Source organism: Schistocerca americana, chromosome 10, assembly GCF_021461395.2.
Source record: "Schistocerca americana isolate TAMUIC-IGC-003095 chromosome 10, iqSchAmer2.1, whole genome shotgun sequence".
Taxonomy (NCBI): domain Eukaryota; kingdom Metazoa; phylum Arthropoda; class Insecta; order Orthoptera; family Acrididae; genus Schistocerca; species Schistocerca americana.
In genome coordinates, this window is record NC_060128.1 from 138452968 (window position 1) to 138469858 (window position 16891).

Below are 16891 nucleotides of genomic sequence, written 5' to 3' on the forward strand. Positions count from 1 at the left end.
TAATTATTTTCACTAGCACGTGCAGGCCATGAATTGTTCGTGAATGGGGAAAACCAACGCCAATGCAGCAAGGTAATCAATCTACAATATCTCATTAATGTTGTACACCTCTGTGTTCAGAGCCAATCGCCAGCTCAATGACGAAGTCCTACCGTCTGCTACTCTCAAGTGCCCAGGAAGAAGTGAGCTTTTAGAGCAGTATTGTCTACAGACAGGCTCGCACAACGTTTGTTTATGTGAGCTAATCAGGGACAGATTAGTTAGTTTCATGTTCCATGAATAAATTTACACGATAAATTGCAACGTCGAACGAGTAATTTTACATTCACATCGCAAATGAAATTGTAAACATTGTTATATGCTGAACATTTCTAGGGGTATTTTAAATATACAGGTGTGAATAAGTAATTCCTAACCATCACCTTTTTTTACACATTACTGTAACAGGGGTTCTTCTACAGAGTAGGAGGAGTTGTTAACGAGAAACTTTTTCAGTTTGTTTCCAAATTACTTTTACTTCCTCGAAGTTATTTTACTTCTTGTTGTTGTGGTCTTCAGTCCAAAGACGGTTTGATGCAGCTCTCATCATTAGTTATGTGATCTACCCATCTAATCTTAAGCATTCTTCTGCAGCACCACGTTTCAAAAGCTTCAATTATCTTCTTGTCTAAACTGTTTATCGTCCGTGTTTCACTTCCATACATAGCTACACACCATACAAATAATTTCATAACAGACTTCCTGACACACAAATCTCAACTGAATGTTAACAAATTTCTCTTCTTCAGAAACGTTTTTCTTGCTATTGGTAGTCTACATTTTATATACTCTGTACTTCGACCATCATCGGTGATTTTGCTCCCCAAATAACAAAACTCATTTACTACTTTAAGTTTATCATTTCCTAATCTAATTCCCTCATCACTACCAGATTTAATTCGACTACATTCCATTATCCTCGTTTTGCTTATGTTGATGTTCATCTTATATCCTCCTTTCAAGACACTGGCTACTCTTTTGCTGTCTCTAACAAAATTGCAGTGTCTTCGGCGAACCTCAAAGTTTTTATTTCTTCTCCCTGGACTTTAACTCCTACTCCTTGCTACAGGGTTATAAACACAATATCAAATAGGGGTAATGCAGGAGTAGGTTTAATAATGAATAGGAAAATAGGAACGCGGGTAAGCTACTACAAACAGCATAGTGAACGCATTATTGTGGCCAAGATAGATACGAAGCCCACACCTACCACAGTAGTACAAGTTTATATGCTAACTAGCTCTGCAGATGACGAAGAAATTGAAGAAATGTATGATGAAATAAAAGAAATTATTCAGATAGTGAAGGGAGACGAAAATTTAATAGTCATGGATGACTGGAATTCGTCAGTAGGAAAAGGGAGAGAAGGAAACGTAGTAGGTGAATATGGATTGGGGATCATAAACGAAAGAGGAAGCCGCCTGGTAGAATTTTGCGCAGAGCACAACTTAATCATAGCTAACACTTGGTTCAAGAATCATAAAAGAAGACTGTATACATGGAAGAAGCCTGGAGATACTGACAGGTTTCAGATAGATTATATAATGGTAAGACAGAGTTTTAGGAACCAGGTTTTAGATTGTAAGACATTTCCAGGGGCAGATGTGGACTCTGGCCACAATCTATTGGTTATAAACTGTAGAGTAAAAATGAAGAAACTGCAAAAAGGTGGGAATTTAAGGAGATGGTACCTGGATAAGTTGAAAGAACCAGAGGTTGTAGAGAGTTTCAGGGAGAGCGTAAGGAAACAATTGACAAGAATGGGGGAAAGAAATACAGTAGAAGAAGAATGGGTAGCTTTGTGGGATGAAGTAGTGAAGGCAGCAGAGTATCAAATAGGAAAAAAGACGAGGGCTAGTAGAAATCCTTGGGTAACAGAAGAAATATTGAATTTAATTTATGAAAGGAGAAAATATAAAAATGCAGTAAATGAAGCAGGCAACAAGGCATACAAACGTAAGGATGTAGAGGCTTATCTCACTAGAGGTAAGATAGATGCTGCCTACAGGAAAATTAAAAAGAGACCTTTGGAGAAAAGAGAACCACTTGTATGAATATCAAGAGCTCAGATGGAAACCCAGTTCTAAGCAAAGAAGGGAAAGCAGAAAGGTGGAAGGAGTATATAGAGGGTCTATGCAAGGGCGATGTACTTGAGGGCAATATTTTGGAAATGGAAGAGGATGTAGATGAAGATGGAATGGGAGATACGATACTGCGTGAAGAGTTCGACAGAGCACTGAAACACCTGTGTTGAAAGAAAGCCCCGGGAGTAGACAACATTCCATTAGAACTACTGACAGCCTTGGGAGAGCCAGTCCTAACAAAACTCTACCATCTGGTGAGCAAGATGTATGAGACAGGCGAAATACCCTCAGACTTCAAGAAGAATATAATAATTCCAATCCCAAAGAAAGCAGGTGTTGACAGATGTGAAAATTACCGAACTACCAGTTTAATAAGTCACGGCTGCAAAATACTAACGCGAATTCTTTACAGACGAAAGCCGACCTCGGGGAAGATCAGTTTGCATTCCGTAGAAATATCGGAACACGTGAGGCAATACTGACCCTACGACTTATCTTAGAAGCTAGATTAAGGAAAGGCAAACCTACGTTTCTAGCATTTGTAGACTTAGAGAATGCTTTTGACAATGTTGACTGGAATACTCTCTTTCAAATTCTAGAGATGGCAGGGGTAAAATACAGGGAGCGAAAAGCTATTTACAATTTGTACAGAAACCAGATGCCAATTATAAGAGTCGAAGGACATCAAAGGGAAGCAGAGGTTGGGAAGGGAGTGAGACAGAGCTGTAGCCTCTCCCCGATGTTACTCAACTTGTATATTGAGCAAGCAGTGAAGGAAACAAAGAAAAATTCGGAGTAGATATTAAAATCCATGGAGAAGAAATAAAAACTTTGAGGTTCGCCGATGACATTGTACTTCTGTCAGAGACAGCAAAGGACTTGGAAGAGCAGTTGAACGGAATGGATAGTGTCTTGAAAGGAGGATATAAGATGAACATCAACAAAAGCAAAACGAGGATAATGGAATGTAGTCGAATTAAGTCAGGTGATGCTGACGGAATTAGATTAGGAAATGAGACACTTAAAGTAGTAAAGGAGTTTTGCTAGTTGGGGAGCAAAATAACTGATGATGGTCGAAGTAGAGAGGATATAAAATGTAGACTGGCAATGGCAAGGAAAGCGATTCTGGAGAAGAGAAATTTGTTAACATCGAGTATAGATTTAAGTGTCAGGAAGTCGTTTCTGAAAGTATTTGCATGGAGTGTAGCCATGTATGGAAGTGAAACATCGACGATAAATAGTCTGGCAAGAAGAGAATAGAAGCTTTCGAAATGTGGTGCTAGAGAAGAATGCTGAAGATTAGATGGGTAGATCACGTAACTAATGAGGGGGTACTGAATAGAATTGGGGAGAAGAGGAGTTTGTGGCACAAGTTGACTAGAAGAAATGATCGGTTGGTAGGACATGTTCTGAGGCATCAAGGGATCACCAATTTAGTATTGGAGGGCAGCGTGGAGGGTAAAAATCGTAGAGGGAGACCAAGAGATGAATACACTAAGCAGATTCAGAAGGATGTAGTTTGCAGTAGGTACTGGGAGATGAAGAAGCTTGCACAGGATAGAGTAGCATGGAGAGCTGCATCAAACCAGTCTCAGGACTGAAGACGACAACAACCACCTTGCTCAATATAGAGATTGAATAACATCGAGGATAGGTTACAACTCTGTCTCACTCCCCTCTCAACCACTGCTTCTCTTCCGTGCCCCTCGAGCCTTATAACTACCATCTGATTTCCAGTTTTGCCACAGTCCAGGTTTCACTACCATACAGTGCTGTACTCCAGACGTACATTCTCTGAAATTTCGTCCTCAAATTAAGGAAGATATTTGGTATTAGTAGACCTCTCTTGGCCAGGAATGCCCTGTTTGCCACTGCTAGTCTGCTTTTGATATCCTCCTTGCTCCGTCCGTCATTGGTTATTATACTGCTTAGGTAGCAGAACTCCTTAACTTCATCTACTTCGTGACCATCAATCATGGAGTTAAGTTTCTCGCTGTTCTCATTTCTACTACTTCTCATTACCTTCGTCTTTCTTCAATATACTCTCAATCATGTAACTCTTCTTTACTTTCACTGAAGACAGCAACGTCATCAGCGCATCGTATCATTGATATCTTTTCACCTTGAATTTTAATTCCAATCCTGAACCTTTTTTTTTGTTTCCACCATTGCTTCCTCAATGTGCAGATTGAACGGTAGGGGCGAAAGGCTACATCCTTGTCCTACACCCTTTTTAATACGAGCACTTCGTTCTTGGTCGTTATTCTCTCTTGGCTGGTGTACGTATTGTATATGACCTGTCTCTCCCTATAGCTTACCTCTACTCTTTTCAGAATTTGGATCATCTTGCAACATTTTACATTGTCGAACGCTTTTTCCAGGTCGACGAATCCTATGAACGTGTTTTGATTTTTCTTTAGTCTTGCTTCCATTATCAACCACAATGTCAGAATTGCCCCTCGCTTGCCTTTACCTTTCCTAAAGCCAAACTGATCGTCACCTAGCGCATTCTCAGTTTTCCATTCTTCTGTTTATTATTCTTGGAAGCATGAGCTGTTAAGCTGATTGTCAAATCTTGCCGTCTTCCGAATTGTGTGGATGATGCTTTTCCGAAAGTCAGATGGTATGTCGCCAGACTCATATATTCTACACACCAACGTGAAGAGTTGTTTTGTTGCCACTTCCCCCAATGATTTTAGAAATGCTGGTGGTATGTTATATATCCCTTCTGCCTTATTTGATCTTAATTTCTCCAAAGATCTTTTAAATTCTGATTCTAATACTGGTTCCCGATCTCTTCTAAACCGACTCCTGTTTCTTCTTCAATCACATCGGACAAATCTTCCCCCTCTTAGAGGCTTGCAATGTATTTTTTCCATCCATCCGCTCTCTCCTCTGCATTTAACAGTGGAATTCCCGTTCACTCTTAATGTTATCACCCTTGCTTTTAATGTCACCGAAGGTTGTTTTGACTTTCCTATATACTGAGTCTGTCCTTACGACAATCATTGCTTTTTCGATGTCTTCACATTTTCCCTGCAGTCATTTCGTCTTAGCTTCCCTGCACTTCCTATTTATTTCAGTCCTCAGCGACTTGTATTTCTGTATTCCTGAGTTTCCCGGAACAATTTTGTGCTTCCTCCTTTCACCAATCAATTGAAGTATTTCTTCTGTTACCTATGGTTTCTTCGCAGTTACCTTCTTTGTACCTATGTTTTCCTTCCCAACTTCTGTGCTGGCCATTTTTAGAGATGTCCATTCCTCTTCAACTGTACTGCCAACTGGCTACTCCTTATTGCTGTATCTATAGCCTTAGAGAGCTTCACCCCTATCTCGTCATTCCTTAGTACTTTCCTATCCCACTTCTTTGCGTATTAATACTTCTTGACTAAGACTCACTACTACTTCATCACTACTATATTGTGATTTGAGTCTATATCTGCTCCTGGGTACACCTTACAATTCAGTATCTGATTTGGGAATCTCTGACCTTGATGCAATCTAACTGAAATCTTCCCGTATCACCCGGCATTTTCCAAATATACCTCCTCCTCTTGTGATTCTTTAACAGAGTATTCGCTGTTACTACCTGAAACTTGGTACAAAACTCAATTAGTTTTTCTTCTCTCTCATTCCTTACCCCAAGCCCATATTCTCCTGTGACCTTTTCTTCTACTCCTTCCCATATAACTGCATTCCAGTTCTCCATGACTATTAGATTTTCATCCTCCTTTACATACTGCATTACACTTTCAGTATCCTCATACACTTTCTCTATATCTTCATCTTCAGCTTGTGACGTCGGCATATATACCTGAAATATCGTTGTCGATGTTGTTTTGCTGTCGATTCTGATAAGAACAACCATGTCACTGAACTGTCCACAGTAACACACTCTCTGCCGTACCTTCCTATTCATAACGAATGCTACTCCCGTTATACCATTTTCTGCTGCTGTTGATTACCCTATACTCATCTGACCAGAAATCCTTGTCTTCTTTCATCTTCACTTCTCTGACTCACGACCGCTACGGTCGCAGGTTCCAATCCTGCTTCGGGCATGGATGTGTCTGATGTCCTTAGGTTTAATTAGTTCTAAGTTCTAGGCGACTGATGACCTCAGACGTTAAGTCGCATAGTGCTCAGAGCCATTTGAACCATTTCTCTGACTCCTGCTAAAAAGCTTGAGCCTTTGCACTTCCTTTTTCAGATTTTCTAATTTCCTTACCACGTTCAAGCTTCTGACATTCCACGTCCCGACTCGTAGAACGTTATCCTTTCGTTGATTATTCAATCTTTCTCTCATGGTAACTTCTCCCTTGGCAGTCCCCTCCTGTAAATCCGAATGGCTCCCCACCCTCTTTGACAAGGTCGTTGGCAGACACAGTGACTTCTTATGCCGGAAGTCTTCGGCCGCCAACGCTGATTTAAGCAGCAGCGGGATTCTAACCTGGGACCGAAGACGTTTTATGAATCAAAGACACTACACCTAGATCACGGGTACCAAATAGGGACCTACAATTCTTTCCTCCAGAATCCCACACCACACATTCATCGACCACGGTTTTTGGTGTGGAACTTACCGCAGCCAACATGGATTTTCAGTTGCCCAATAATGCACGTTAGGCAAATTAACATTTCCATAGTTCGTGAATGTAACCTCGTCAGTAAAATCAAATTAATAAAAGTGTCAACCCTCTGAATCTGAAGTTGAGCCCTACGGCAGAATTCAGTGCGACGCATATAATCTGTACCAGTTGATTCTTGGTGGAGACTCTTATGGTAAGATAATATTTATGGCGATGCAGAACACAAACAACACTACTCTGGCTCATGGCAGATTCCCTTGCGATTTGAAACGAACTAACAAAAGGATCTCAAACCACTGTGGCAAGAGTACCAATTTCCGTTTCCTCGTTAGTAACTTTCCTTTGCTGGATATGTTTCCGATGCGTTAAAGATCCAATTGTTCTCAATTTATCATACACATATTTAAATGTACGACGTGTAGGGGAGTACGTTGGGGATATCTTTCAGCGTACAAGTCTCTAGCTCTCATTGGATTTCGTTCGGCATTCTCCGTAAATCAGAAGCATATCGACTTGTCCTTTGAAGGAATACATCATTCACATTCGCTTGTTTCGACAGTGCTAGTCTTACCGTTCCTATTACTGTTGTATTGCGAACCGTCGAAAGTTGTTTACATGTCAATGGCCCGTTAGATGCATACTATTTGCACGATATACGGGGAGAATTGGTTCAAATGGCTCTGAGCACTATGCGACTTAGCTTCTGAGGTCATCAGTCGCCTAGAACTTAGAACTAATTAAACCTAACTAACATAAGGACATCACACACATCCATGCACGAGGCAGGATTCGAACCTGCGTCCGCAGCGGTCGCTCGGCTCCAGACTGTAGCGCCTAGAACCGCACGGTCACTCCGGCCGGCACGAGGAGAATTGTCAGAGCATGTTCTTCGAGTAGTGTCGAAGTGATAAGGAGTACCACTCAATTCATGATAATAAGATAGCAGCACTGCATTGATACTAATGGTCATCACATCGAACACCTTCTGTAACCGGACGTTCATGCCACCTTTGTGACCTTCGCTGACCTTCAAAGTCCTTACTGTTACACATCATTCGATTTTTCTCGATAGCCGCTATCAGAAAATAAGTACGAAACTATAGCATCCCATTTAAAAAAAAAAAAAAAGTTGACCTTCATATCTCTGAAGCGACCCCACCTAGCAACAAAAACCAACGTCATATTATGGTCCCATGCAACACTTGTCCCACAAACTTTTCAGCTCCTATCATACTTCCGAAATAATTCTAGGTGGCAATAGTTAGTGACTCACCCTGTATTCTTCTTGAAGTCTGAGATTATTTCACCTGTCTCGTACATCTTGCTCATCAGATGGAAGAGCCTGGTCACGGCTGGCTCTCCCGAGACTATCAGTAGCTCTAACGAAATGTTTTCTACTCCAGGAGCCTTACTTCTACTTAAGTCTCTCAGTGTTTTGTCAAATTCTTCACGCAGCATCATACCTGTGCTTTGTCAAATTCTTCACGCAGCATCATTTCTCTTCTTCCTCTACATCCTCTTCCGTTTCCATAATATTGCCCTCAAGTGCATCTCCCTTGTGTAGACCCTCTATATACTCCTTCCACCTTTCTGCTTTCCCTTCTTTTCTTAGGACTGATTTTTCATATTCATCTAGGTGGTTCTCCTTTCTACAAAGGTCTCTTTAGTTTTCCTGTAGGGAGAATTTATCTTACTCCTGGTGATATAAGCTTCTACATTTGTCTTCTACTCATTCCTGCTTAGTCCTTTTGCACTCCCTGTCAATACCATTTTTTTAGACATTTGTATTTCCTTTCGCAAACGTTCAAAATGTTCAAATGTGTGTGAAATCTTATGGGACTTAACTGCTAAGGTCATCAGTCCCTAAGCTTATACACTACTCAACCTAAATTATCCCAAGGACAAACACACACACCCATGCCCGAGGGAGGACTCGAACCTCTGTCGGAAGCAGCCGCACAGTCCATGACTACAACGCCATAGACCGCTCGGCTAATCCCGCGCTTCGCAGACGTCTAAAAATGAGATTGACAGGAAAGATTTTACATATCATGTGATTTTATAGTAACTACGGATTGTAAAAGGAATTAATCTATCCAGATATATGAATTAGTTCTTTTAGTAATCAGGATATATACAGTTTAAATACAGCGCTGCGATTCGTAGACTCCTTTTATGGGGAACTCCGTATTTTTTACGTGTGCAAAGGCTGTATGGACAATGCGGCAGATACGCCAAGCAGTCAACTTTCTGGATACTGAAACTGTTCGACTGCTGCCCTGGCCAGCACATTCTCCAGATCTCTCACCAATTGAAAACGTCTGGTCAATGGTGGCCGAGCAACTGGCTCGTCACAATACGCCAGTCACTACTCTTGCTGAAGTGTGGTATCGTGTTGAAGCTGCATGGGCAGCTGTACCTGTACATGCCATCCAAGCTCTGTTTGATTCAATGCCCAGGCGTATCAAGGCCGTTATTACGGCCAGAAGTGGTTGTTCTGGGTACTGATTGCTGAGGATCTATGCACCTAAATTGCGTGAAAATGTAATCACATGTCAGTTCTAGTATAATATATTTGTCCAATGAATACCCGTTTATCATCTGCATTTCTTCTTGGTGTAGCAATTTTAATGGCCAATAGTGTGCAAAGTCTGTTTATTCCTGTCGTACCACCACAACCAAGTCGGAAACCTTTCCGCATGAATAGCCTGAGTACAAATGACAGCTCTGTCAATGCTCTGCTCTTTTATACCTTGTGCACGCGATACTACCTCCATCTGTATATGTCCCAGACTCCGTAATTTAAGGATCTTTTTGGTAATTCCGTGAACTGCATCTTCATGAGCTGTTGTCTCCTGTTTTCGCGATACTCAGAATTTTATCATTCATGTTGAAAACGGAGCCGTCGTCAGTTTACAAAATATTTTGGTGGTCTGGTAATCATTTCTTGTTATTTACGGCCTTATGATCTGCCCATGTCACCACAAAAAGCTTCGAATTTGTGTATTTTATTTTCAGTATCGGAGTCAAAATCAAAACTTACATCACAATCTAATTGAGTTGTGCGTATATGACAGTAATAAAAGTGGTAGTGCGACCTCCAGGCCAGATGTGAGGGAACGCAGATCAACAGATCGTAAGTAATTACTTTTTTTTAGAAAAAACCGCGACGTGAACTGTTTAATAATCTAAAACTAACAAAAATATATTGGTGTACATCCCACTGATGATGCCTTAGAACAAGATAAGGCGAAACGCGGGAAAAGGCATTTTTATTTACAAAACAAGTATTTATATGCTTGTTGCGAAAGATGGCCATACAAACAAACTTGTTATGTAATTGAGAGATTCGAGACATTTATTCTAAAACTCAATCATGATCTGACTTTATATAATCGTTTGAACGCAGTTATTTTCGTTTTATTGCTGGAAACATTTAAAAAGCATTCTTTGTTTATATTGTTCAGCAGATGTATTAATCTTTCAAGGTCGTATTCACGCCTGTACAATGTAAATATTATAAAGGTAGGCGGTAGTCCACACCCTTCCGTTACACTTTGTTTAGTAACTGTTTCTTCTAGATGATTCCTACCTGTGTTTATTACAATGTGTGTATTTTTATTAACATTTTTCACTAACTGCATTAGCCTATAACTATATCCACGTTTAGACATAATCTTCAACATGATAGCGCAGCTCAAGAAGTAGGAAGGTTTCTGAAGGAGAATAAAGCTCATATTGGTTTCCAGATAAAATGAAAATGTACAGATTATACTCCCAGACGGTAAACGTTTTGTAGCCCAACTTAATTAAAAGAAGAATAGGTCATCGTGCGACATCAGGGATCACTACGATATAAGGCAAAAATATGTTACATGCTTTCCAGTATATAATTTACACATATTCTTAGCTGCGAAATGCTAGTTATAAATCGAAGTGCCTGGTAATTGTAACATGCTAGCTCTTAGTTTGAATTTCTGTGCTGTAGCTAAATCTGTACACCGCTATGAAAAATAAACTGATGAAAGCTGGTTAAACGAACAGTTTGATAACCAGTTACTGACTGAAAAACGACTAACATGATTCTGTTATATAAATTACGATAAATTCTATGAGAGATTAAATGTTCCAAAATTAGAAGTATGTGCATATGGAAACCACACATGGGCCTAGTCACACTACCGAAGCGCGACGTCAACAATGATCAGTTTTAACCGCTCCCTGTGAGATTTTACGGTAATGGAAGTTTACACCCAGTATCTTGAAATTTTAAACACCATGTCATACATTTCATATTCTACTTTAATCTATTCGCACTATATTTCAAAGGAAATACATAGATGATTAATACGTAACATTAGAATTAACACATTTGTATCATCGTGGTATGAAACATAACGCTTAGTGGCTAGAACAATGCTTTTTTTTTAACCTGTATAATATTCTTTCTAAGTTACTCGTAAGTGATGTCAATAAAGTATTAGCTAAGCATTGTATTACTTATTTACCAAAACGCGATTTCATAGCTCCGTTACTGCATATTTTTTTATGTTCCCCTGTTTCTTCTTTAGGATGTCAGAAACACACTACAGAACAGAAAATATGTTATAAGAAATCTTTCCGCTCAAAAAGCTTTTGATACCTTTCCTCATAAGCTTCTTGTAATCTGTTTGCATGTTACTGAGCATCGTCTCAGGTGTGGGACAGGATCCGTGATTTCCTGTCTGGAACGTCACAGTCTGTAGTAAACAACGGGACGTCATCTAATGAGTCCGAATCTGGGATTCACCAAGGAAGCGTTATAGGCCCTCTTCTGTTCTTAGTATACGGAAATAATATGGGAGGACAAACAGAGCAGCCTGTTAGATTGTTTGCAGATGATGCTGACATTTATTGTCTATTAAATTCATTAAAAAATCAAAACGAATTACTAAATGATTTTGATAAGATATGTACATGGTGTGAAAAGTGACAATTGACTCTAAAAAAAAAGAACAAGAAAAGAAAAGTGTGAGGTCGTGCACATGAACACTAAACAAACTCCCTTAAATTTCCTTTGCACTGTAAATCAAACAAAAACCTAGAAATTTTAATTACGAATAACGTAGATAATGTTGTGACTAAGGCGAAAAGACGTGCCAGAGGTATGTCGTTTTGTTGTCAGAGAACACAGTAGATGCAATAAACCTACTGAAGAGACTACCTACACTACGCTTGTCTGTCCTCCTCTGCAGTACTGGTGCGCTGTAAGATATCCGTATCAGATATAATTGACGAAGGACATCGAAAAAGTTCAGAGAAGGGCAGCTAGTTTTGTACTATGGAAGATAGGGCGCGGATATGATACACGAGTTGGGGTAGCAATAACTAAACCAAAACCGTTTTTTCTTGCGTCTATATCAAATCGCGAAATGTCCATCATCAAATTCCTTGTCCCAAAATAGAAAATATTTTGTTGTTTCCTGCCTACACAGGGAGAAATTACCATCGAGATAAAATAACAGAATTCAAAACTAGCACGGAAAGATTTAGATGTTCATTCTTCCCGCGGCTATGGAACCGTCGAGAAATAGTGCGGAAGTGTTTCCACGAGCCGTCCACCAGACATTTAAGTATGCTTTGGAGACTAATCACGTACATGTAGAAATGACTTAGGGAAACCAAGGTTAGGGAAATCCAAATACGCTGGCACGAATATCTCCCTTCCTGAATTAGAATCATACCCACATCATTTAGCGCAGCAAACAGATATAAGCTCAGGAAGAAGTCCTTCGAAGTGACATGTATTCTGAGGCACAATTGACTGTTTGCATGTAACAACTTGCTTCTTTCCATACACGACCACTTCGAATGAAGTATTTCGGTTGTTCACAAAAATCGCAGAAAATAGAGGCTGGAACCCGGTGAAAAATGTCTGTATCGCCCTTCATATAACGACTGTATTAGTTCTGTTCGGCGATGCTTAAGCCACTTTTCTTTCGTATCTCATGACGACAACACTATGGCTTTATTGTATCGGGCTGTGTTTCGAACAGTTATGTATCGTCATGTTTTTACGCTCATGTATTTTATACGTATAAAAATAATTCCTTTTCATTACGTCATAATTTATTGTATTACAAGATGTAGACTGTCCGTTAGTTGTCGTAGGTTTTCCTATTTTGCTGCAGATCTGAAGATGGACGCTACACACTGAGATGGATAATCTGACAACAAAAATTTTGTAATCATAGTCTGCCATTAAAGAAACAAATCATGCTCTCCTTCAAGCACTGCACAAGAGCGTGCTGTAGGACCTATTTTCAATAGGGTTCCAGCAGAACTATAGTATATGTGTCACTAATTCGACAGTTTTAGACCAAAACCGAAAAGGTTCGTTCTAACGTATTCCATTTTCCTATAAAAGTATTACCCGGTGCAGTTTAAAGCTTTCCTTTGCTATGTGTTAACCTACTAATTTGTGTAGGTTTTCACTTGTTTGTATCTTCTTTTTAATTTACTGATTTTGTAACTTCTTTTATCAGCACTCTGCGTATAATTAGTGACTCGCTCCAAGATGTGCTTTGGTTCAGGTCGCTTCACGAGAATAGCGAGAAAAAAAAATTAGCTAATTGTCTATGTGTCCATATGATTGTAAAGGGAATCCACAAAGGCAGTATTCGCGTTGAAACTTTGATCCTGATTAATTGAAGACACCGTCGTATGGCAACAGATCTCCCACGAACAAGGTAATTACGAAAATGAAGCTTGTAGAGTAATTGAATTTTAAATGAACTGGTGATTGTGAATTACATTGGAGCGGAAGACAAATGTCTGATTGGTGAATGAAAGTGGCGTGGAAAGCGAACAGCGGCGACTTCGGCTATTGATCTGGAGGCAGATTTGATAGCACGAACTGCCACAGAAGTAAGTAAACATTAGACCACATCTTCCCAAGCAGGCTTAATTAGACTTGCTTTGTCAGTGCCACAGTGTTTCATAATCTAATTTAATCGTAATCACAACAATCTCTGAACAGCCTACTTATAAATGTGTTTCGTTAAAGTATTTTCGTTAATCCAATAGTGTTTCGTCGTTCGATGTTAATTTTGCCACTATGATATTTTGTTTGTACAAATTAACTGCTATTTACTTACATATGCTCATAAACGCACTAAACTATTTTTATGCGAAAGTTAATTTCTGATACGATGCTTTACCGATGGTACTAGCCTTGTTTGCTTTGTGCTCCGTTTCCCTGGGACATAATTTCAGGGTGGTGTTGGCATTGCCACCAGATGTTAACGAATAATAATAATAATAATAATAATAGTACACAAAGCAATCACTCATATAAATACATCGGCTACACCACTGCAATTTCATAACCATTTCTACAACCCTTTAGATCACATAACATCAACAGATACGAAGAAAGTAAATTGGAAAAAGAAAACACTACATGGTAAGCATCAGTATCATCTAACACAGCCACACATCGATCAAGACTCATCCAACAAATGGCTAAGGAAAGGCAATATACACAGTGAGACGGAAGGATCCATGATTGCAATACAGGATCAAACAATAAACACCAGATATTACAGCAAGCGTATTATTAAAGATCCCAGTACCACAACAGATAAATGTAGACTTTGCAAACCACAAATAGAAACAGTAGACCATATCACAAGCGGATGTACAATACTAGTAAATGCAGAATACCCCAGAAGACATGACAATGTAGCAAAAATAATACATCAACAGCTTGCCTTACAACATAAACTTATAAAACAACACGTTCCCACATACAAATATGCACCACAAAATGTACTGGAGAATGATGAATACAAATTATACTGGAACAGAACCATTATAACAGATAAAACAACAACACATAACAAACCTGACATCATACTCACCAATAAAAAGAAGAAATTAACACAACTAATCGAAATATCCATACACAACACAACAAATATACAAAATAAAACAGGAGAAAAAATTGAAAAATACATCCAACTGGCTGAGGAAGTCAAGGACAAGTGGCATCAGGATAAAGTTGACATTATACCAATTATACTATCAACTACAGGAGTCATACCAGACAATATCCACCAGTACATCAAGGCAATACAGCTACATCAAAACGCATATATACAACTACAGAAATCTGTAATTATTGATACATGGTCAATTACCCGAAAGTTCCTAAATGCAATGTAACATATACCGTACAGTTAAAAGGAAGTCACGCTTGAACAACGTCCGCGTCATTTTCCATTTTTAACCAGACATAACGTCTGAGAAAGGAAAGAAATAAATAATAATAATAATACGTAGAATCCTTTGACATGGTGTGAGATAAGGAGATGGACTGTCTCCCATCCTGCTCGACGTTTTCACAGAAAAGGATGTGGAAGAATTGGAGGAAGAACTCAAAAAACGTGGATTTTGAAAACCAATCCTAGAGGGCTTTTTAAAACTAACCACTGCCTACCATACCATGTATCTGCAGGCGACCTGGCAGTACCTGTAGAGGACGAAGAAACTGCCTTCAAACAACTCGACACATTTAAAGAATTAGCAGGAAAAGCAAGGGTACAAATCTCATTCGAGACAACTGCATTCTTGTGTTCAAAGGTAGAAATCGCGAGCATGAAAACAAAATCAGCACGGTCCCGCACTTTCAATGCCTACGAGAATTCATCGAACCACAGGCCCTGAAAATATCTCACAGCAAAATCGGCTCCAACAACTAAAAAAAGCTTAGGGTTAGTCTGACTTTTACAACAAGAAATCCATGTCAAGACAGACAAAAATTTGGCACTAGTCATAAAACCAACAGTCCTCTACGCAAGAGAAACGCTGACGCTTAACGGAAAACACGAATGGGAAAAAATCAGAAGAAATCAAGAAAGAGGAGAGAAAGATCATTAGGAAAATTTGAGGAGCTAGACATAGCCAAGACTGTTAGAGACTACAGTCAACCAAAATAAAATAAAAGTTTTGAAAAATCGAAACTGACATTAAGAAAAGGGGAATGAAATTCCTTGGTTATCTCAACAGACTACCAAAAAAAGTTACTAACGTAATGTGACTTAAGAACGCAACACCCTGCCCGAACGAAATTCGAAAGGACCTCAAAAACGTAAACATAAGATATATCAGAAAAAGACACCTTCCGACACAAGGCAGACAAATGGGAAGTAACATCAGAGCAACAATAAAATAGTACAGTTCAAAGTGGTCGGAAGAATGTAAACGAGCCTTCTCGAAAAGAATGAAAACCCTATGGAACAACAAGAAGAATCTAAAGAGAAGCTGATTGAGTTGTGTGCTTAATGTCTTCCATTTATTGGGACAATTCGCTAGTAATAATAATAACAATAATAAAAATACTTTTTGAAACACGCTATTAGTTTCGTGCAGAAGAGCGTTTTAAAGATTAGGCTGTGTTTACTTTTTAGACTATTTATGCATTACACCACAAGCCATGCACGCACCATGCTCCCAGTTAAAGAAACGTAAAATTTGTTAAACAACAATATCGGCTACAGCATGAAACACATCTATTCATTATTACACATTGAAGTTGATTTTAGCACAGAAAGGGATGCGCAATGTAGTCACCAAAATTTTTGAACACTTAGCCGGATGATATAAAATGTGCGCCAGACAATAAAATTAAATTCTATAACAAACCAAAAAGGCCGGTCGTTGTGGCCGAACGGTTCTAGGCACTTATGTCGGAAACCGCGCAACCGCTACGGTCGCAGGTTCGAATCCTGCCTCGGGCATGGATGTGTGTGATGTCCTTAGGTTAGTTAGGTTTAATTAGTTCTAAGTTTTAGGCGACTGCTGACCTCAGAAGTTAAGTCACATAGTGCTCAGATCCATTTGAACTTATTCGTACCTGCAAACAAAAACAACCAGAAAATAATCAGCATGTAACCATATTTATATGTGCGTGTTGTATGAATGTAAAATGACTCGTTCCACATCATCGTGAAAAGTGTACAAATGATCGATAGAGCTCGAAACTAACTAAAAAATTTGTAATAAATAATTAACTCGTAATCACAGATAAATTTTCGCAGTAAGAATATATGCACCAGTACGGACAGGAAAGCTTGTTTATGTGTGCAGTACTGTCATGGTTGATTCTCATTCGAGTCGTAGCGAATACTCTATTAATGT